Here is a 22,118-nt window from a genome sequence, read left to right on the forward strand (position 1 = left end):
TTGGCTTTTAAACAGGACTTCTGCTTAAAAGTCTCCATTGCAAACTCTTGATTCTGGCCTGCCAAGTCCCGTATAATCAGACCCCTTCAGATCCAGAATTACTCTAACTTATATGGTGCCTTGGTGCAAATCAGAAAAGAGTGCCCTTGAAGGACAGTGGGCCTGAGCCAGGGCATGGGTCCCACAAGTATGTCAAGAGGAGGATTCGGCCACCTCTTCCCACCTGGCCAGGTACTTGTAGGTAGGATACAAGGTTCAGCCCGGCCCTCAGCCCAACACCACTTTCCTTCATTCACGACCACTGTTGCTGCCACATTGGCCTAACCCTCCTCTAACAGAAGGGTTCTCAAAGTCGGGTCTCAGACCAGCTACAGAGCATCACCTGGGGGCTTGTTAGAAATGCAAATTCTTGGGGCGCCTAGGTGGCTCAGTCCGTTAAGCGTCAGACTTCGGCTGAGGTCATGATCTCACAGTTTGTGGGTTTGGGCCCTGTGTTGGGCTCTGTGCTGACAGTGTCTGGTGCTGAGCCACCCAAGCGCCCCAACCCCTTCATTTAAATACGTGGCTGTGCATTTTCATTCTGCCCTGGGCCTCACAAATTAAGCAGCCATTCACGTAACACCACCTCAGTGACCTGTGCAATGTCCACACAGTGCTGTTTCTCTAGCACTGGAGGGCACCACAAATACTGGTGAGCATTGGAAGGGACGACTCCCTGGATGTCCTTCTTCCACCTCTTCACCTGGTAACATCATACATCCCTCAGTGAGTTACCTGTTCAGATGCTGCCTCCTCCAGGAAGCCTTCCCAGACTACCCCCACCCCCAATAAATCTGGACGAAGCACCTCATCTGAACTTCCACAGGGCCCCTTTGCTCTCCATCTCAGCCTTGGACTTTTTTTTTTTTTTTTGTAACTGCCCTGCCTCTCCTCCTCCAGCGAGCAAATCAACTTGGGGCCTGCCTGTGAACCAGTAAATAAGGATTGAGGGAAAGTGTTTCTTCCCTTACTTCCCACACCTGAGGGCAAAAATTCCTTTGGCAGGAAATTTGGCCCATAATCCTCCCAAAGCTTCTAGGCTCCTTTGTAGCACCGCTATAATTATTACTCAAAATAATAATTAACGTTTTCTCTTTTGTATGGGGCTTTAAAGCAGGGAGATCCTCCGGGGTGGGGAGGGGATTTGGTTCATCTCAGGGTGCCCAGCCCCTGCACCCGGAGGCTCAGGTGTTTATTGGATAAATGGATGAAGGATGATTGGTCTGTGCCGCACAACAAGGGCTCCTGGGGGCTGGATGACGAGTGTGAGTCATGGTCGCCGGGCCTCAGGAAACACCCGGGAATGAATAGTTAAATTATGAATGAATTGCTTAATGATGGGCACACACTGCCTATTATATTATTCCACCCTACGCGCTCTCGGTGAGGCTTCACAGCAGATCAAAGCATCAGCCCATTTTACAGTTGGGATGAGTGAGGCTTCCCCAAGAGACACAGCAAGAGAGCCAAATCCCACAACCAGCAGTGGGTGTGGGGAGCCTGCTCTTCTGTTCCAGGTCCTTCGTGCGACCCAGATGTTCCACTGGCCACGAGAGCCTAGAAACACAGACGGTGAGCGGGGCCGACAGCACGAGGGAGTCAGGCAGACCTTACCCTGCAAACACAGAGGATTCCCTGGCAAGTTCTCCCCGTCTCTACGTCCACACATCTGCCCAGCTTCTCAGAGGTGGAATCTCCTGAAAGCGTTTGGTTCCAAGGATCCAGGATCAGGGAAGTGGGGACCAGGTCTGTTGGATGGCATCAAGAAGTAGGGGCAACGCGCAGAGTGGGTTCCCCTGTGTTTGTCCTGGAGGCTGTAAGGTTAGTGCAGGGAAGGGTTGGTTCCCGGTGATGTGGGTCATTCGCGATTTCTGCTTGAGCTACCATAATAAAGCACCTCAGACCTGGTGGCTTAAACAGCACAGATTAATTTTCTCCAAGTTCTGGAGGCTGGAAGTCCAAGATCAGGCTGTCAGCAGGGCTGGTGTCTAACACGCACTGATGTGGGGGGTAACGAATTTCAGCAAGTAGGCAAATTCTCGGGTACAGAATCCAGATATAATGAGGATCGACGATTTTTTTTTTTTAATAATTTTTAGTTTCATTTTTCAAGACAGAATACCAACCAGGTTTTAAAATAGCATTCTTGGGGCACCTGGGTGGCTCAGTCCATTGAGTGTCTGACTTCAGCTCAGGTCGTATCTCACAGTTTATGAGTTCAAGCCCCACATCAGGCTCTGTGCTGACAGCTCAGAGCCTGGAGCCTGCTTTGAATTCTGTGTCTCCCTCTCTCTCTGCCCCTCCTCCACTCATGCTCTGCCCGCCCCCCTCTCCGCCAACAATAAATAAACATTTCATGCTCAGTCGGCTGGGCATCCAACTTCAGCCCAGGTCATGATCTCACAGTTCATGAGTTCGAGCCCCATGTCAGGCTCTGTGCTGACAGCTCAGAACCTGGAGCCTGCTTCAGATTCCGTGTCTCCCTCTCTCTCTGTGCACCCCCCCCCCCCCGCCCCTGCCGCCCTGCTTGTGCTCTCTCTCTCTCTCTTTCAAACATGAATAAACATTAGGGGCATCTGGGTGGCTCAGTCAGTTAAACGTCTGACTTTGGCTCAGGTCATGATCTCGGGGTTTAAGAGTTTAAGTCCCACGTGGGACTCCGTGCTGATGGCTCAGAGCCTGGAGCCTGCTTCGGATTCTGTGTCTCCCTCTCTCTCTGCCCCTTCCCTGCTCGTTCTCTCTCTCTCTCTCTCTCTCAGTCAAAAATAAATCATTAAAAATTAAAAAAAATAAGCATTTAAAAAATAAAATAAAATAACATTCTTGTAGAAATATGAGATTCAGGTGGCTGTGTGAACTGGCCTTTCCCCGGTGACACTGAGTCTGGGATGCTGAGGCCCTCACGTGCCGTTCAGGGCCTTCCACAGAGGCCTGCAGAAATTAAAAGGCTCCCTCCACCACTCTGGGCAGACTTGGGAGGGAGGGCTGATGATTATGCCCGCCTGGGCAGTCTGAGTCCAGGGCAGCGCCCTTCATCTTTACAGAGACGGGATGCCACCCCTCCTCTAGCTCTAGAAAGATGTGAGATCAGATGTGGAATCAGCAACTCCGAACATCCAACGTCCTGGGATAACACCAGGAAAAACTGCCTGAGATAAACACACCATTATGTTAAACGTGAATCCTGCAGCAGCGAGGACTGTCTCTCCTACCCTTACACCCACTTAGAACGTATGCGGAACATTTACAGCTCGGAGAACAATTCGCTGCCAGAAGAGGAAAGTGAACAGGCTTTACAGTTTGTTTACACCAACCGAAACCACTTACCGCCTCTTGTTAATTTTCTCATGACATTTTATAGTTGCCAAATTAGGTTTCCCTTGAAATGAACATAGGAGGTCATAACATATGTTCCTTTTTAAACAATAAGATCATATATATATATGTATATATATATATATATACATACATATATATATATTAGTGTTTACTTGTTTTTGAGAGAGAGAGAGAAGAAGAGAGAGCCAGTGGGAGGTTGGGCAGAGAGAGAGGGAGACACAGAATGGAAGCAGGCTCCAGGCTCTGAATTGTCAGCACAGAGCCCGACGTGGGGCTCGGACCCACAAACCCGCGAACTGTGAGATCATGACCTGAGCCCAAGTCGGACGCTGAACCGACTGAGCCACCCAGGTGCCCTTTGACTTATTTTTTTTTTTACTGTGTATTTATTTTTGAGAGGTGGGGGAGGGGCAGAGACAGAGGGAGACACAGAATCCGAAGCAGGCTCCAGGCTCTGAGTTGTCAGCACAGATCTGACATGGGGCTGGAACTCATGGACCGTGAGATAGATCATGACCTGAGCCCAAGTCAGACGCTGAACTGACTGAACCACCCAGGTGCCCCAAGGCCATCATATAAATCAAGTTTATTAAAAGCGTTTTAGCTTTTGGCGCCTGGGTGGCTCAGTCGGTTAAACCTCTAACTGTTGGTTTCAGCTCAGGTCATTACCTCACGTTCTGTGTGATCGAGCCTTTTTTTAGCTTTATGGACACCTTTGCCTTTTTGTTTTGTGTTTTGCTTGTTTTGTTTCTGGTAATCTTTTTCCTCTGTGGGTGTCAAGAGTTTTGGGAAACAGTCCAGTGTGTAGCCAGTTCCATCTGAGGGGGTGAAGCAGGTGAAGGCAGGGTGGACAGGACAGAGTCTGGAGCAGCGTCCAGGAGCTGCATTCAGATGCCAGTTCCCACTGACTGTGGGGTCTTGACAATATTATTCGACCTCTCTGAGTCTCAGCTTCTTTGTCTGGATTCAAACAAGAGTCTCTCCCACTTCAAGCAACATTGTGAGTTTGAAGATGAAAGTCTTTGAACACATGAGAGTCTTTTTTTTAAGTTTATTTATTTATTTTGAGAGAGAGAGAGAGAACATAAGCAGGGGAGGGGCAAAGAGAGAGGGAGAGAGAAAATCCCAAGCAGGCGCTGTGCTGACAGCACAGAGCCTGGCTCAGGGCTCATTCCCACAAACCGTGAGATCATGACCTGAGCCGAAATCAAGAGTCAGATGCCCAACCGACTGAGCCCCCCAGGTGCCCCTGAAAACATGAAAGTCTTGAGTGTCTCCATTGGCACAGAGCTTCCCCAAACTGGCTGAACAGGAGAATGGCTATCAGCATGGTCTTGGGTGTCAGACAAGCCTAGAATTAATAAGGCAGCAGGGTGACCTCGGGCACATAAGCTCCCCTCTCCTGTCACCAGTTTCCTCCAGCGTGAAATGGAAGCAACGATCGTTTCTATCCATATTAGTTGACATGCGTTCAGCTACGGCTCCTGGAAACTTGTTTCCAACTTGCTCAAACTCCAGGGAGAATTTATCAGCCAGTAGGAAAGTCCCGAGAAAGGGACCAGCTCCAGAGTCAATAGGATTCAGTGACTCAAAAATGTCACCAGGGGTTCGTCTTCTTTCCTACCCTCTGCTCTGTTGTCCTCAAACCTGCATCCCTAGATGTGGGGCCTTGAGCAGACCATCAAGAAAGAATTCTTGAGACGGGGCTATTTGTATAGTGTGGGGGCAGGACCCACGGGCAGAAAGAGCTTCACTTTTGCTGTGTGAAGCCCACGGTTATACGCTTAGTGCTCGAGGCAGGAGGGGACGTGCAAGGGAGAACTAGATCATAAATGACTCCTTCAAATTTCTATTCGTAAAACTACTTTCGCAAGATTTCTCTGGTCCTTATCATTCAGCTCGGTATTAACTACCTGTGAGATGTCCAGGCAGTCATGAGACCCTTCGGGAATGTAGCAGCCAGCGTGCATTTCGTACTTATCGGAACCGTGAGGGCTGTAGGTCAGCTTTCGGGGCGAAAGGTGAACATTTCTCTGCTTCTGGGTCTCGCCCTGTCGCTCATGGGACGGCAAGCCGTTTTTGTCACCATTCCAAATATCACATCCCGTATTCCGCCATCCAGGAAGAGAACCAGGGTCAGCTTCTTTGTTAAAATCCCACTGAACGAGGGCACCCTGTACACCCTGTGTGTTAGCCAGTTTGACAATATATTTAAAAAAAAAATAAGAATGCCACTGAAAACACTTCTTTATCATATGGGCATGAATTGGGTTACATCCTACCCAGAGACAGAGAGGCCACAGGGTATGATTTTGCTTGGATTAGCTTGGCCCCAAGGCACCTGTCACTCCCACTTTTTAAAGTGCAGGGGATGGAACTCTGTCCTTCCCGTGCACCCCCTCCCTGCACCTGAGATACATGGAGTGTGGAAATCTGGGGAAACCAGTGACGAAGAGGGCGTATGGTGTCATAAAAGCACCCACAATGTCCTCTACACAGGGCGACCAGATTTAGCAAATGAAAGTGTAGGATGTGGGGCACCTGCATGGCTCAGTCGGTTAAGCGTCTGACTCGATTTTGGCTCAGGCCATGATGTCACTCTCATGAGTTCAAGTCCTGTACTGGGCTCTGCACTGTCAGATTCTGTCTCTCCTTCTCTCTCTCTGCCCCTCCCTTGTGTGCTCTCTCTCAAAATAAATAAATACACTTAAAAAATATGTATACACATGTTTATATACATATATGTGTGTATATATATATAATGCACAGTTCCATTTGTATTTGAATTTTTTTTTAGTATTTATTTATTTTTGAGAGATACAGACACAGAGCACGAGTGGGGAGGTGCAGAGAGGGAGGGAGACACAGAATCCAAAGCAGGCTCCAGGCTCTGAGCTGTCAGCACAGAGCCTGATAAGGGGCTCGAACTCATGGACCGTGAGATCATGACCTGAGCTGAAGTTGGACACTTAACCGACTGAGCCACCCAGGGGCCCTGATTCCTTTTGTGTTTAAAATAAACCAGATGTAATTTTTTTTCGATAAGGATCAGTACATTTTTATACTAAAAAACAACTCATCATTTACCTGGAACTCAAATTTAACTAAATTAAACTAGTTAATTTAATTTGGCACTCACTCTTTGCAGACTTTCTCGTGGGTAGGAACTGCTTGAGGACCGGGTTAAAATGCACAGTCTGCCCCCGTAGGTTGGAGCGAGGCCCGGGATCCTGCATTTCTTATGGGGTCCTGGGTGTCGGGGACTAGGCGTGTGCGAGGCCCACACTTTGAGCGAGGGTCTGCGCTACGTCACGGGGTGGAAGTGAGCAGGAGGCACGTTGATTGGAACAGAACACTCAGCTCTGTGTCCAGCCCAGGATGAAAACTCTCCAAGATTGCTCATTATCATAATAATGAACATCGGAGGGGTGTGTGTGTGTGTGTGTGTGTGTGTGTGTGTTCTCCTCTGTGTCTCAGGGATTGGAGGACAGCTGCAAACTCCACGTGCACCCTGCTCTCCGCAGCTGTTCTGGCCGTTCCGCGTAGGAGGGAGCATCAGGGGGGACATGTGAGGGGGTTGTCAAGGGTGCCAGAGTGGCAGCTGGTGCTTGCCCCATGCACCCTGGCGTTTTTGTGAGGACAGCCACGCTGGAGGCTTACACAGCACCTCGTCCAGCCCTCCTTCAATCCCTCATTTCAACCCTGAATGAGGCTCGCGTGTGCGCAGTGCTTTGGTTACAGTGACACGAACCCAAATGGCCAAAATAGGGATTTCCTGGAAGGAGTCTGGAGGGACTCACTTGAGCGGAAGGGGGAGAGCTGAGGTTTAGGGGATGCTAGGGGCACCTGAGCTCAGCCAGGTCATTTGACCCCCACCTCTTTCTTTTTTTGATATTTATTTTTGAGAGAAACACAGAGTGCAAGTAGGGGAGGGGCAGAGAGAGAGGGAGACACAGAACCCGAAGATGCTCCAGGCTCTGAGCTGTTAGCACAGAGCCCGACCCGGGACTCGAACCCATGAATTGCGAGATCACAACCTGAGCCTATCAGACGCTTAACTAACTGAGCCACCCGGGTGCCCCTGCTTATTTATTTTAAACCACATTTTGCTTATTTATTTGTCAATGGCCATTTGTTTCCATCTTTTGTGAATAATGCTGCTGTAAACATGGGTGTACAAACTGGACATTGATTTTTTTTTTAGGGGGAAAGATTATTTATTTATTTATTTTTAACTATTTCTTTTTGAGAGAGCGAGTGAGAGAGCGAGAAGGGCAGAGAGAGGGACAGATGATCCAAAGCAGGCTCCGTGCTGACAGGCTGACAGCAGAGAACCCAATGTGGGGCTAGATCTCAAGAACCACTTGGTCATGACCTGAGCCAAAGTCAGATGCTCGACCCACTGAGCCACCGAAGCGTCCCTAGACATCTATTTCTTGATGAGGTAACAGCCTTGGGTGGGTGTTGTGTACTGGTGGTGGAGAATGTCTCCAGAAGGTGGCTGTTGAGAGGCCCAGTTTTCTTGGAGTTCCACTATGCCCTAGGACCTGGTTATTTTCTGTATCCAGCCAGCAGGAGCAAAAAGAGCACAGAAGCATGCCTTTTTTTAAAAAAATGTTTTATTTTTGAAAGAGAGAGAGAGAGAGAGAGCATGGGAGGGGCAGAGAGAGAGGGAGACACAGAATCTGAAGCAGGCTCCAGGCTCTGAGCTGTTAGCACAGAGCCTGACACGGGGCTTGAACCCATGAACTGTGAGATCATGACCTGAGCCGAAGTCGGATGCTTAACTGACTGACCGTGACCCAGGCACTCCAAGCATGCTTGTTTTTAAGAGCTGTGGCCTGGAAATGCCCTGTGTCCCTTCTGCCCCCATCCTAGTGTTTAGAGCCAATCACAAGGCCACACACAGATGTCAAGCTGTAGTCCCTGGATGGGAAATAGCATTTCCAGGGATAATTCTATACTCTGAAAGGGAAGGGCAGGTTTTTGTGATCAATGAGCCATTTTGACTATAACCCCATCCTATGACTTGGAAATACCCGTTATTGGTTTGACAGTCTTAAGAGAGACACTCAGAATTATGAATGGTTTAAAATCAGATAGAAGGGGGTTGCTTGGGTGGCTCAGTCGGTTAAGCATCGGACTTTGGCTCAGGTCATGGTCTCACAGTTGGTGAGTTTGGGCCCCGCATTGGGCTCTGTGCTCACAGCTTGGAACCTGGAGCCTGCTTGGGATTCTGTGTCTCCCTCTCTCTGCCCCTCCCCTGCTTGTGCTCTGTCCCACTTTCTCAAAAATAAATGAACATTAAAAAAATTTAAATCAGATAGAAGGTAGCTTTTCTCATGTCATAGCTCTGCTGGCACAGAACCTCTTTCTCGTAAAGCCACCAAGTGTTGACCTGGCCCCTTCTAGCTGTTGCATCACCATCCTCAATACATGGCTTCCGTCTGGCGATCAAGAGAGCTCTCCAGATCTCATCATTGGGTTCTCAATTTGGTCTTGCTGGGAGGGTGGAAAGGGAGAGGGAGGAAGCTGTGCCTTCCACTTTGCCCCCCTCCAGGCCACTGCAGACACACAACAAGTGATCTGATTCAGAGAAGCACTGATGAGTCTTATACTCAGGTTTCATGATGTAAAGTTCTTACTCATAGTAATAATAATTAGTATTTAAAAATTTACTTTTGCGATATTTCTGAAGGTGAGACACAGGCATATCTTACTATTTACATGTACGTTTAATACAGTACTATTTTTTATCCTGAAAAGATGTCATTAGATCAACAACACACATCTTATGATTGATGCAGATTGAAATATGAGGGTATTCAGCGGCCACAGCAGAAATAATAGCACTAATAAGTCCTGCTAATCACTAGCATTTTCACTGAGACTTTGCTAGGATCAGGTCCTAAATTAAGCAAATTTGTAGATTCTTGAGGCTGTGAGAGGTGTTATTCAACAAGGGAATTGTATATCCCCATCTTCCTGACTCCCAAGCTCCGTAACTGTTTCTCTTTTCTTAATCCGTCATTTATGTTTATTTATTTATTATTGGTGACTGTTTCAGTGATGATGATAATAAAACACTTATAAATAATTACGGTAAGTCATCTGCCACTGACGTGAGAGCCAGCCAAGTGTGTGGGGTGGGGAGCGTTGGGGGTAGGGGGGTGGGCAATGACTTGGCCTGCCAGCACACTGTGGTGTAAACAATAATTTTAAAACATCTACTTATATGAGAACACTGAAATAACAGCTGACATTCAGTGAGTGCTTCCTAAGTGCCTGCCTCACATGAGGAAAGTAGGTGAATCCTCAGCTACTGGGATCAATGGTCCATTATGGGAGGCAGTTTAGGCACGGTCAAATACAGGAATCGGGAGCGAGCCCACGGTTGGAGCCCAGGCTCTGCATTCTCTGCATGAGACTTTCGGCAGGTGCCTTGAGCTCTCTGTCCCTTGTTATCTGCAAAAGAGGAATAGGTTATTAACGGATCCTAATGTATGCAAAGACCTCGCAGGAGCATAACGTGTTATTACCCCCTTAAAAGGGAGGGCACTGAGGCCGGTGGGGGGGGGGGGCGGTGAGCCCTCTCAGCTCCAGGGTTGGCTTCAGGTGAAACCTGAGACCAGCATTCCCCTCTCCCACCAGAGGGCAGGGACCCAGGGAAGGAAGGGGCTGGCTGGTCGCCCGGCTTGGCAGGTGGCAGGTGCACTAAACGAGGGCACTGGTGGGTCTTGCCTTGGGGGCAGCAGGTTCCCCCGCCGCCAGCCCCACCCTAGAGATTCGCTCCGGGACCCTAACTGGGCTCAGTCGCGGACACTGGGCAGGGATCGTCAGGGCTGTGTCCCGGAGCTGCCTACACAAGCGGACGCTGCCACCGCCTCGAGCCCCGGCACGGAAGGGGTTACGATGATAGAGACTACAGGAGGACCTGGGGTGGCACGAACGGCCCTAGCCGCCACTCTCTCCCACACCTTTCCGCCCCAGGCTGGCGCGGGGCGCCGACCGCGCAGGCGCGAGCGCCGGGAGCCGGGTTGGGGGTGGGGGGGTACCTCCCGAGCACCCGGAAGTCTCCGCCTAACGGGCCGGGCCCGCGCCTCCTGTCCTGGAAGGGGGCGGGGCCCGAAGCCCCTCGGCGCGCGGCGCCATAGAGCGGGGACGGAGGACCCATGTCCTAGACGTGTCCGGAAGTGGCTCCCAGGGGCGTCCGCTCCGTACCATAGAGCTTGGGGGGCGGCGGCTAGGGGGTCGCCGGGCTCGCCTTCCTAGAGCGGCGAGGACGGGGTGGAGGCTGGAGGGGGAGTGGGAAGGGGAGGGGGAGCAGCGCGGGCGGAAGCGGCCAGGAAGGTCACTTCCGGCCTGGGCGCCCGTCCCCCTGACCCCAGGGTCTGAGTCGCCGCTGCCGCCGCTGCCACCATCCGCGAGGGAGCAGAGAGGAGGAGTGCGGCGCGGCGGCCCCGGGACCGAGGAGGTGAGGGGAGGGCGCGGGGGCGGGGGGCGTGAACCCAGGGCCGGGTGGGCGCGCGCCTCGGGAGCCGGGCTGCGGGCGGGGGGCGGGCGGGGAGGCGGGCGGGCGAGCGCGACTGGGCGGGAGAGTGCGCGTGCGCGTGCTGGGGGGGCGTGAGTGGGCGCGCGGCCGGTGACGCGGGCGGGCGAGGGCGCGCCAGGCGGAGCCGCGGGGAGCGCGCGTGCGCGGCGCCGCGCCGGGACCGCGCCGGGGAGGGAGCGCGCCTGCGCAGCGCCGGGGCTCGGGCTGGGGGCTCGGGGGTGGGGCCGCCGCAGCTTCTCCGGCGGGTCGTGGCCGGAAGTGGTGGCGATTCCCGGGGGAAGTTGAGGCCCCGGTGGGGGAAGGGGACGCGCGGGCTGGGCTGGCCTGACCGGAAACGGCGGCCCGGGGGGCGCGTCTGGGTCCCCGGCTTGTCACCCCCACCTCCTTCCCCTTTTCAGAGAAGCCCGGGTTCCGCTGCTGCCCTGGGCGGGCTGCGTGCGGCCTTTGATCCGGCCGGTGATTAGGGCATTCGCCCGGCGGGAGGCTCATTCATTCGCTCCGGCGCGGGCGGCGGGCAGGAAGCGCGTGCGCCGTAGGGGAAGTGACTGGGCCAAGGTCAGGCACCGCGTGGCCCGCGGGACAGGGGCGGACGGTGGCCCGGCCCGAAGCCGACCCCGAGGCCTCCCGGGCGTCTAGCTGTGCTGTTTTATACTCCAGACCCTGTCCCGGCCTCAAGGGGGGGACACCCCGGTTCCTGGAGATACGTGCCACTGGCCCCGTGGGGTCAGGCCAGCCCAGGATGGCGGCATCACGCGATGGAAAAGTGACCCACAGGCTCCTCCAGGGCCGGCCCCGTACTGGGCGCCAGGGCAGAGAGATGAGCAAGGTCCTGGAGCAGGAGGGCAGAGTCCCCACCCAGATCCCTTATTGGGAGGTGGGGAGGGCTGTGGGAGCCCAGGGCTGGCATCCCTGCACAGCCCAGTCCCGGGGGCTTTCAGGAAGGGAGTGACTCGGTGTGTGGTTTCCTGGTGCCAGGCCCCGCGTCCGGCAATGCCGAGGATCCAGTTGGGAGTCAGAGCTGGCTTCTGCTCTGGGGACGCACGGTTGCCATTGATCCTGGCTTATCTCCTCTGTAAGGCTGTAAGCCTCTTTGGCTAAATGCAGCTGGCATTCACCTGCCTGCCTTTGCTGTAGTCCCCTCTGGCCCTCCGGCCTTCTGCCTCAGCCCTGACGACACTCAGATCGGATTCCGACTTGTGTTATCTCATGTCTTAGTTTTTTCCTTGGCAGCCTTCCAGATCTATCCCCACCCCCACCCCTGCCCAGCTGAGGAGCTGGAGCAGGGCTAGGGCTTGTCACCCTGCCTGGCCCATGAGGAGCACTGTGACCAATTAATTAAGAACTCTGGGGTCAGACAGACCTGTGTTCACATCCCAGCTCCACACCTCATACTTTGTGATTTTACAGCACGGATGAACGTTAACATCTCAATTTCTGTCCAGGTGAAATGGAATGTTAATAATAGTATTGATCTTGGTAGGGAAGCTCTTAATGCTTTCCGTTTGAAGTGAGAACAAACCTCAGAGAGGTGACCGTAAACTATGTGGGAATGGCTCCGGGGCCAGGCCTTCCTAGGCCAGGCCTTGTCTCCTGTCTCTTCCATCTTGGTGACCTTGGATCTGTCACTTCCCTTTTTCATGCTCCGTTTCCTGCTCTCCCCTAAGATAGCACAGCCTAGCGTTCCCTGGACAACTCGGCTGTGTGCTGGGCCCACGGGTGCAGTGCTCTGCTGTGGGGTGGGAGAAGAGGCTCCCCTGGCCCAGAGTCAGAGCCGGGCGGCACTGGCAGTTCCTGTCCTGCAGCAGCTTGGAGACCTGTTGGGGAGACACACACAGAAGCAGCAAAGGACTGGGGGAATGTCCCAGAACAGCTCCCAGGAACTCTAGAAGCATGTCCTGGGGAAGGTGGTGTGTCCGAGTCTTGAAGGACAGGGAGGGATTGGCCAAGAGGACCCTGGGACTCCGCGGAGGAGGACGGTGAGCTCCTTTGGTTGTCCTCCATGCTGCCCAAGGCCTTGTGTGTGCTGGGAGCTGGGGCCTTGGGAGTCAGCTATGGCCCTGCCCTCTTGGTGGAGACAGACTAAATTTGCCGGCACTTGGCTTTCTGAGCGCCTGGCGGGCGTCTGGTCCTGCCTGCGCTTAGTACTCGCTGTTCTGAGCTCTGAGAGGCCCTGGGATGGGGGTGACTACCCCCAGTTTAGGGGTGGGGGATCGAGCCCCAGGCCCCACAGCTGCATAAGAGCACCAGTGTGTGCAAGAGTCCAGGACCTGGCCCTTCACCATCATGCCGCCGCCTGGGGTCTGGGGAGATACAGGCCGTCATGAAGGCCTCTTAGGTATCAGTCGTAGGGTTGGGGACTCTGGTCTCCCTCTGCCACGGGTGTGTTGTCACGAAGGTACCTGCAGGGTCACTGGCTGATTCAGGGTACTCTGAGACCCAGCCCCTCATTTCACGTGTGACTCTGACGCTCATAGTGTCGGTGGCTTTGTTGTAGTAGCACAGAGAGCTGTCGCCTCATGACTGCTGAGCAGCCAGCCACGCCGAGCCTGGGTGGGTGGACCAGGGCCCTGTGCTGCTCTGCCAGGCCACCCGGGGAAGTTAAGGAAGCCGGGGCTGGCGTTCTAAGAGCGAGGAGAAAAGAAACGGCCTTGGAGGCTGGCCGACCCGGCTGGAGTCTGTGCTCCTCGACTTCATGGTTTTGTGATGACAGGTCAGCCACCGAAGTTGTCTGAACCCCAGTTTGAACAGTCCTCTCAGGGGTCACAAGGCACGTACTGGGCATCTGGCTCCCTGTTGAGCTCTTCACTCACGAAGAGCTCTGCTTTGATCTTGATGCAGGACTCACAAGGGTGAGGAGGCTCACAGGCTGAAGCACCTTGTCCAAGGTCACATGGCTGGGGGGTGGTGGGGCCGATTCTGACTCTGGCAGCCTGCCCAGAGAGCCTGTCCTCTCTTCCGCCTGGGGTTGTGGGGATTAGGATTATGAACCCACAGCACCCTGCACCCAGGTCTGAGATGTAGTTGTGCTTGGTGAGTGGGATCTGTTACTATTATTTGAAAAGAGGACAGTTGAGCTAAGGGAAGGGAGAAGTCTGGGAAAGCTTCCTGGGGAGGTGCTACTTTTGCTGGGCCCTGGCAGCCCGTCTGCAGGTAGAATGTGGACAAACAGGCCCACTAGAGAATGGGGGTCTGGCCCACTGGTCTGATTGACCAGTGACACATAGGCGGTCTGTAGGTGTGCTTGCGTCTTTTTTTTTCTGTCCTGGAGAATATTTTTGTTTGTGTAAGCAATGTTTAGTTACTGGCGAAGATTTAAGAATCAGGAGTGTTCACAGACATCTCTAGATCTGAATGCTGAGCATTCCCGGATGGTGGCAGGTGGCCTCCACACTCCCCACCCGCCTGCCGCCATAACAGCACAGCGAGGTTCTGGGAATTCTAGAAACTTTTCTCTGGGACGTAGTGGGGAGTGGTGACTAGGGCCTCTGGAGTGTGCCTCCTGCCGGGGCCCCTGGGGTGGGCTGCACCCTGGGTGGGGCACGAAGGATTGGAGGCAGGGGTGCGTGGTGCCCCTGAGGATGGTGGCCAGTCTAGACGGGAGGTGGACGGGAGCGACCAAGCCATGAGGTAGACTCCCTGGGAGGCAGTCCAGGAAAAGGGGAAGACAGCGGGTGGGGGTGGGGGTGGGGGTGGGGAGGGGACAGAAGAGCAGGATCGAAAGGGACTGCTTTGCTCAGCTCTTTCTGAGAGCACTGGACATCCCGGATGGGGTGCGGGTTACATTCTGGGGAAGTAGGGTCTACTCAGCCGACCCAGGTAAGGTGGAAAGAGTCTGAGCAGACCAATCGTTGTGGAAGGAATGGGACAGGAGAGGTTGACAGAGAGCTCCCTGTCCCCACAGAAAAGGGCTTGCGTTTCCCATGGTGCTGCAGACTATCCCTCAGTGTTCAAACCACAGGGGAGTCTGACAGGCCCAGCTGTGGGGGTCGGAGGTGATCCAGGTGGGGGCAGAGGAGGGAGCGCATGGGTTTTCAGGCCTGGAGTGAGGGGTGAAGCTGCCCACAGAAAAGGGAAGTGGGTAGGAGCTGGTGAGGAGAGTGGAGGGGTTTGTGGGCATCACCATCCTGGCCGAAAAGGTGCCTGGGGTCCGAGTGGCCCCTGCTGAGCGAGGGACGTGTGCACAGGCTGCTTGCCGTCAGTGAGCTCTGTGCACAAGACAGGGTTCCAGGTGGTGGTGCCCAGCCAGGGGAACCGGGGCGGGGCCTAGGCGGCCTGGGCGGTGACACATGAGTGGACCCTGGAAAGGTAAGAAGGTGCCAGGTGGGTGGCGGACAGGCCATGGGCGGGAGGTGGGGGTGGGATTGAGGGGCTGGGTGAAGCGCAGTGGGCACGTGCAGCAGGGTAGTCGAGGCAGGGCAGCGGCATGAGTCCTGTTCCACACGGGTCCCCCGCTTACACCGCACAATTCGGTGGTGGGTGACGTGCTCACAGGTACGCCCATTGCCCCAGAATGTCCTCGTCATCCCAGAAAGAGGCTGCACCCACTCCCCTTCTCTGCCCCCCGTCCCCTGGAATCCCTAATCCACGTCCCATCTCTGCATTTGCTGTTCTGGGTATTTCATGTGAACGGGCTCTCCATGTGTGGCCTCTTCACACAGCGTGAGGTTTTCTGGGTTCATCCATGAGGCGGCATGTGACAGGATAGCGTTCTGTCGTGTGATCGAACCACAGTTTGTGTATCAGTTCGTCTGTCGATGGGCAGTTGGCTTGTCTCCGTGTCTGGGCGTCATGGTTTATGCCTCTGTGACCGCACGTGTGGACACTTAGTGCGGACCTGTTCCTGTCTCTGTTGGGTGTCTAGTCAAAGCCGGCGTGACGCGATCCCGCGGTGGCTCTGTGCTTTGCCTTCCGGGGCCGCCAGTCCCTTCAGAGCCGCTGCCCCATTTCCCAGCCCAGCCAGCAGCCTGTGCGGGTTCCAGGGTGTGCTCCTCCTCGTCGGCTCTCGATGCCTTCTGCTTTCTGTCACCTGTGTTCTGACACCGTGGGACCCTGTTGTGATGGCGAATGAGGCTGAGAGTCTTGTTACGTTCTCCTCAGCCCTTTAGAGGACGTCTGTTCTGGCCCTTTGCTCATCTTTAGTTGGGCGGTTTGAGTTGAGTGACTTAGAAAGATGACTGGGTTGGGGTGGGGAGCAGACTTTGAAGGGGTGTTGGGAAGGAGTGGGCATGGGGAGGCAGGGGGAGGGTGGACGGGGTGGGAAGGAGGAGGCGGGAGGACTGTGTCCTAGGCGGCTGGGCCATGGAGCCCTGTGAGGGGAGGGGAAGGTGTGCTCGCTGCCAGCACAGGGGTTAAATAGCCCTTGGATTTGGTGACCCAGAGGCTGGGGGAGTGGTTGGGAGTGGGTGGGAGGTAAGGCAGGAGGTGGAAGTCACAGCCCAGCTCTGAGGGGGGAGGAGAGGGGAGGGCTGGGAGGTGAGGGAGGAAGGCAGGCAGGGGGGTGTCCTGGAGGGAAGGGCCCTGCCAGGCACGGGTTCAGAAGGGGTGGTTTGGAGCTGCTTGGCGCGGGGGAGGGGAGGCAATGAGATTGGCAGCAGAAGAAAGAGAGGGGCTAATTGGTGGGCTGGCATCCAGAGCAGGTGGGCGGGATCTCATAACAACAATAATAACAATAATTTGTCTGAGCTTCATAGCGGCTGGGCCCTGTCTGCCCCTGTGCTAATTGGATCGCTCAAGGGCCCGGCTCCGGCGGGCTGGGGGAGGCCCGTTCTTCATCTTCAGGAATGGGCGAGGTCACACAGAGGCTGTGGGGAGAAACTTGGGGCTGGGAGGGAGCATGGGGGGTAGGCGGGTCTCCGAAGGTGTCACAGTGCAGAATCTGGCTTTCTCCACAGCAAGTGGGAGGTGGGTCGGGGGCTGCAGCCCTTCCCCCACGCCTCTGAGATCCTGGGTGTAGGACCCATAAGCCACAGGCCCCCAGGGTCTGACTGGAGGGCTCAGCAGCTCCTTGAGTGGGTGAGTGAGTGAGTGAGTGAGCGAATGAGTGAGCTAGTGAATGAATGAATGAATGAGCCAGCGAGTGAATGAGTGGGTGAGCGAGTGAATGAGCGAGTGAATGAGTGAGTGAGTGAGTGAGTGGATGGGAGAGGAAGGGCCTGGGTACGTGTAGTGAACACCCTTCCTAACTCTTCACAAGGACCCCTGGCTCCTCCCTGCCTTGTGTGCTCACCCCTGGGGCACCTGCTGGTCATCCCAGGGAGGATCACAGTGCAGGGCAGTGGCCGGCAGGGCCCAGCTTCCAGGCCAGGGTAGCACCACTGTGGGCCGTGGCCTCACCCCTATAGTTTGCTTAAATCCCCTGGGAGGTGGTGTAACCCGGGAGTGTGCCCTGCTCCTGGCTCACCCCTGACTGGCAGGTCCAGCGGGAAACCTCCTGACCCCTCAAAAGTCAGAACAAGAAGGTGCGTCATTTTTTGAGAGCACGAGTGAGCACACACAAGCTGGGGGAGGGGCACAGAGAAAGAGGGGGAGAGAGAGAATCCCAGGCAGGCTCTGTGCTGTCAGCAGAGAGCCCGACTCGGGGCTCGAACCCACGAACTGTGAAATCATGACCTGAGCTGAAACCAAGAGTCGGCGCTCAACAGACTGAGCCTCCCAGGTGCCCCAGAAGATGCATCTTTGTCTTTCCGAGGCCTCTGCAAATCCTCTGTGAAAACATGGTTTCCTGCTGTGTTTGGATTAACGTGCAGACTCCTGGCCAGGGCCTGTGTGACCTGTATGCGCTCGCCCTCATTGCCCCTAATGCTTCATCTGCTGCCCCCAGGGCAGGCTCCATAATTTTTGGGACTCTGCAAAATGAAGAGGTGAGCCCCTTGCTTGTGCAAAAAGCAGGAAAAAAGCTTTTTCCTTTCTTCTGGGGTCTCGTGATCTGTCAGGGTGATTTCACTTGGTATTTGCCGTTGAGCTCCCTCCACGTGGAGATGCCCACGGGAGCCCACACCCTCTCTGCCCGGGTTTCTCAGGCACAGGGCGTGGCCCGGCTCCAATTGCCCGGTGCACACTTCCTTGTCCTGTCACACTTGATGTGCCAAACACAGATGCAGAGAAAATTACTGGGGTTTCAGGACAGTGCCCGGGCTCAGGGCCTCTTTCCAACTGGCATCCCTGCTGAGGCCCCTCAGGCACACTCCTCTGGCCGTCTCTGCTTCCCGCGGGAGGCAGAGCACCTCCAGGGCTGGCCAGGGAGTCTGGGTGGCCCTTGTTCCTTTATATCAGGGTTGGCACACATTTTCTGTAATGAGCCAGAAGGTAAATATTTTGGGCTTTACAGGCCAAGGGGCATGATTGAGGATGTGGCGTAGCTACTTAGATATGTTTTAAAGGGTGACCATTAAAACACTCAGGTGAAACCCATTGGTAGCAGGGGGTAGCTGATGGGCGGGCGGACCATGACTATGACTCCCTCTCAGTCCGGTCTGTCCCACAAAGAGGCCTTTCCCAGTGGTCTGTGGGGGAGGTAAGAGTTTCCCCTGCCCTCTTAGGGTTTCCTGCTGTGACTAAAACACATCAATGGGAGAAAAGCACGCGGATTGTGTTTCCACAAACACGGGAGCCCAAGCAAGAGAAGTGAACACCCAGAGAAGTTCGGAGGCCAAGGTGCTGCAGCCCCTGGAGGACAGAAGGGTCCCCCTGGAGGGGACTGGAGGACAGAAGGGTATGTTAGGAGGTCCGTTTATACACACTTCCTTCTCTGGGGTCTGGAGGGAAGGATGGTCTTTCCTCCTGGTCCAGGGAGGGCACTTTGCTGTGCGGGTTTCATTTCCTGCTTCCAGGAAGCAAAGTGGCCTATTTGGGGTAGATGGCCCTGGTGGTGGCCCTGATGGAGCCCTGCCTCTGCTCTGTTCACGGGGAGCCCCATGTGTCGCTGCACTGGCTCCCTCACTGCCTCCATGTGGGCACCAGGCTCCTGGCTCTGGGTGACCATCTGCTGGCTGCCCAGGAACCTCATCGGGCCGTGGGGCAGCCGCTGACACCTTGCTGTCCGGCACAGCCAGAAGGGGTTCCTGTCCCTGCCGCCCGGCCCAGGTGCCCCAGAGCCCAAAGGTTCCCTGGGGGGCGGGGCAGGACAGGGACAGGAAGGGGACGGAGCGAAGGCCGAGGCCTTCTTGCTGCAGGAAGCTGGCCTGCGGTGGAGGCCCGGGGCCGGGAAGTCCCTGCTGTCAGCGACTTACACATTAATTCAGGGGAAGCACAGCATGCGCACTTGGCAAACAAGTTTCCGTGCACAGAGGAGGGAGCCGAGCCGGCTGTCCGGGCCCACCTCCTTCACCCCAACCCCGCAAGCCACAACCCTGTGGGCACTTACCGGCTCTTTCCTGTGGCTTACCTCGCTTTTCTTGAGGACACAATTGGCTTTGTTAAGCGGTTCATGAATGGGGCAATGTTTCATTTAGCAAGTAGAGATGCTCCCTTCTTGCCTCATTTTTAGCATTTGTGGCCTTGTTATCAGGGGGCCCTTACGTTTTTTGAAGTCTGTCTTCTTTGTTTTTTTTATTTTTTGAAGTTTTATTTATTTATTTATTTATTTATTTTTTTTGAGAGAGAGAGAACACTAGAGAACATAAAGGGCAGAGACAGAGAGAGAGGATCCCAAGCAGGCTCTGCCCTGCCAGCGGGCGAGGAGCCTGATGTGGAGCTGGAATTCGTGAACCGTGAGATCATGACCTGAGCCAATTGAGAGTTGGATGCTCAACCGACTGAGCCCCCCAGGCAGGTGCCCCAAGTCTTTGTTTTCAATTGAGGTGTAACTTACATGTGGTGAAATTCACCCTTTGACACGTACAGTTTAGCGGCTTCTAATATATTCACAAAACGTTGCGCAACCGTCACCATGGTCTGATTCCAGAATTTTCTCATTCCGTAAAAAGCGCATTAGCGGTCCCTCTCCGTCTCCACCCCCAAGCCCCTGGCAGCCGCTCCTGTCTGTCCTGGCCATCCGCATAGATGCAATCTGCTGTCCGCATCCTTTGTGGCTGGTTTCTTCCTCTGGTGTTTATGCTGCGAAGGGCACTGCCGTGAGTGTTCGTGGGCTGGTCTGCGTGTGGACACGTGCTTTATGTCTCGTGGGTGTATGCCTAGGAGCGGAGTCGCCGGTCACAAGGTAAGTCTGTTTACCACGTGAGGAGCCGCCAGACTGTTGCCCACGGCGGCCGCCCCGTCCTGCACGCCCGCCAGCCCAGCATGAGGGTTTTTGTGGGTTCGCGGTTACCCTGTGTGACCCGAGGGCCATCCGGCTGTGTCCACTTTGCCCCCTCAATACCCAGCGAGTTTCCCGTTGCCATACGCGACGGCTGTCCCAGAAAGGAATCAATTTTTAGTCTTTCCCCTGTTACAGAAGTAATTACCCGTTAACGTAAATAGAAAAAATAGAGAAAATGAAGATAAACAAAAAGAAAAAAGTTAAAATCACTTGTCTGCTATCATCAGAGGGCATCAGGACCATTGTCTGTGAGGCTGTGACATCTGTGGGATTTACTTTTTCTTAAAAAAAGTTTGTTTTTAATGTTTATGTTTGAGAGAGAGAGACAGAGAGAGTGCAAGCAGGGAAAGGGCAGAGAGAGGGAGACACAGAATCCGAAGCAGGCTCTAGGTTCTGAGGTGTCCGTGCAGAGTCCGACGCAGGGCTCAAACCCACAGACCGTGAGATTGTGACCTGAGCTGAAGTTGGACGCTTCACTGACTGCCCAGGCAGCCAGCCCTCTGTGGGATTTTCTTAAGCTCTCCCACCGGTGCTGATGGCTTCTTTCCAGTTTTTCCCTGCTCTAAATCTGGCTGTGATGAACTCTTGTTCCCTTGCAAGCAGCGTTTTCCCAGGTTCGGGTTTTCCCCTCTAGTTAGTTTCTGGAGAAGGGGGTTATCTGGTCAGGGTCAGAGTGTTTGCGGCTCCACAGCCGAGTGGCCGGACTGTGCCAGCCTGGTTTCATCCGAACCGTGTGTGGCACTCGCTCTTGGCTGGGGCTCACTGGGCTCTGGGGTGCAGTCCGTCCTCCCTGTGGGGTGTGAGCTGGTGGGTGGGCAAGGGGGACACAGTTCCAGGGCATTTGTTCCTGCAGCCTCTGTTCTGTTCATGCCCATTCAGGCGTGTGCCACGCGCCTATCCTCAGCCCCCATCGGCACCTGGTGCTGTTGTGGGTGCCGGGCACCTCGTGGGTCCCAGGGTGGGTCAGATTGGGGGCTGGGAGGCCTCTGGGGAGGTGATGGCTCGGGCAGACAGGGTGGAACATTGCTCGGGGGGCCTCCCTCCCTCATCTCCACACCCTCCTGGACCTTGGGGGACCCTGTGGCGCTGCACGTGGCACTGTGCGTGCCGAGTGAGTCCTGGCTGCCCACCATCGGTGCTCCTTCCATTGCTGCAAGGGACCTCCAGGACCTGGCGCCCCTACATCAGTGAGCCCCAGTGTTGTGACGGTGCCCAGCTCAAAGGGATCAGCTTTGGCCTTCGTTTGGCCTTCTGGGCTCTGCAAGAGAATCCTCCCAGCCCTGCATCTCCAGCCTCGGGGCCTTTGTACCTGCTGTTCCTGCCACCAGCATCCCTCCCAGTCCACGCTTCTCCTGCGGCCCCTCCACCTGCGAGATCCTCTTCTGATGCCTTGGTGCAGCTGCCTGTCTCTCCCCTCCCCTCCCCTCCCCTCCCCTCCCCTCCATGAACTTCACTGTCTCACTCACCTGCTTGTTCATCACTGGCAGGGACCTCCCGTGAGGCTGGGCTGTGGCCTGTTCACCACCCCGTGCCCGTGGGGTGGGGGTGGCAGGGACAGGTAGACAGGAAGGGACTGTGCCACCGAGCACATGCCGGCCCCTGCAGAATTGCTGGCGCTCCCGCCTTGTCTTCTGGTTAGTCCCATAAGTGCCCTGTGTGGAGGGGGAGCCTGTGATCAGTCAGGCAGGTGCCTCTGGGTCACAGTGGGCGCTCTGACCACGTGTGGGGGTGAGAGCCTGCACAGGGCACCGTCTCCTGACCTGGCCCCACTTCATGGTAGCTCCCTGTCGTGGTCGGTGGCACGGTGGCCTTGAGAAGGCCTGGGCTGGGGGCTCCAACCAGGGGCTCCTCACTGCCTCCCCGCAGCGCCTCCGAGTCAGCTGCTTTCCATCCCTTCGTCAGTGTCCTTCGCCCCCGCCCCCCCCCCCCGCC

General features: G+C 55.1%; 1 protein-coding gene across 5 annotated transcripts in view; it reads left to right on the plus strand.

Annotated features, from left to right (window-relative positions):
• Window positions 1-4,603: 4,603 nt before the first annotated feature.
• Window positions 4,604-22,118, plus strand: part of ZNF787 (zinc finger protein 787) — a 31,087-nt gene continuing 13,572 nt past the window's right edge. The window contains exons 1-2 of one of the 5 annotated variants that reach the window (XM_042970692.1): window positions 4,604-4,621; window positions 18,469-18,641. The gene's annotated coding sequence lies outside the window, so the exon portion shown is untranslated. Of the gene's footprint in view, window positions 4,622-10,613; window positions 10,853-11,764; window positions 13,961-17,557; window positions 17,791-18,468; window positions 18,642-22,118 lie in introns of those variants that run through there. The other 4 variants (XM_042970690.1, XM_042970691.1, XM_042970689.1 and 1 more) reach the window with 4 other exon arrangements.

Source organism: Panthera tigris, chromosome E2, assembly GCF_018350195.1.
Source record: "Panthera tigris isolate Pti1 chromosome E2, P.tigris_Pti1_mat1.1, whole genome shotgun sequence".
NCBI classification, from domain to species: domain Eukaryota; kingdom Metazoa; phylum Chordata; class Mammalia; order Carnivora; family Felidae; genus Panthera; species Panthera tigris.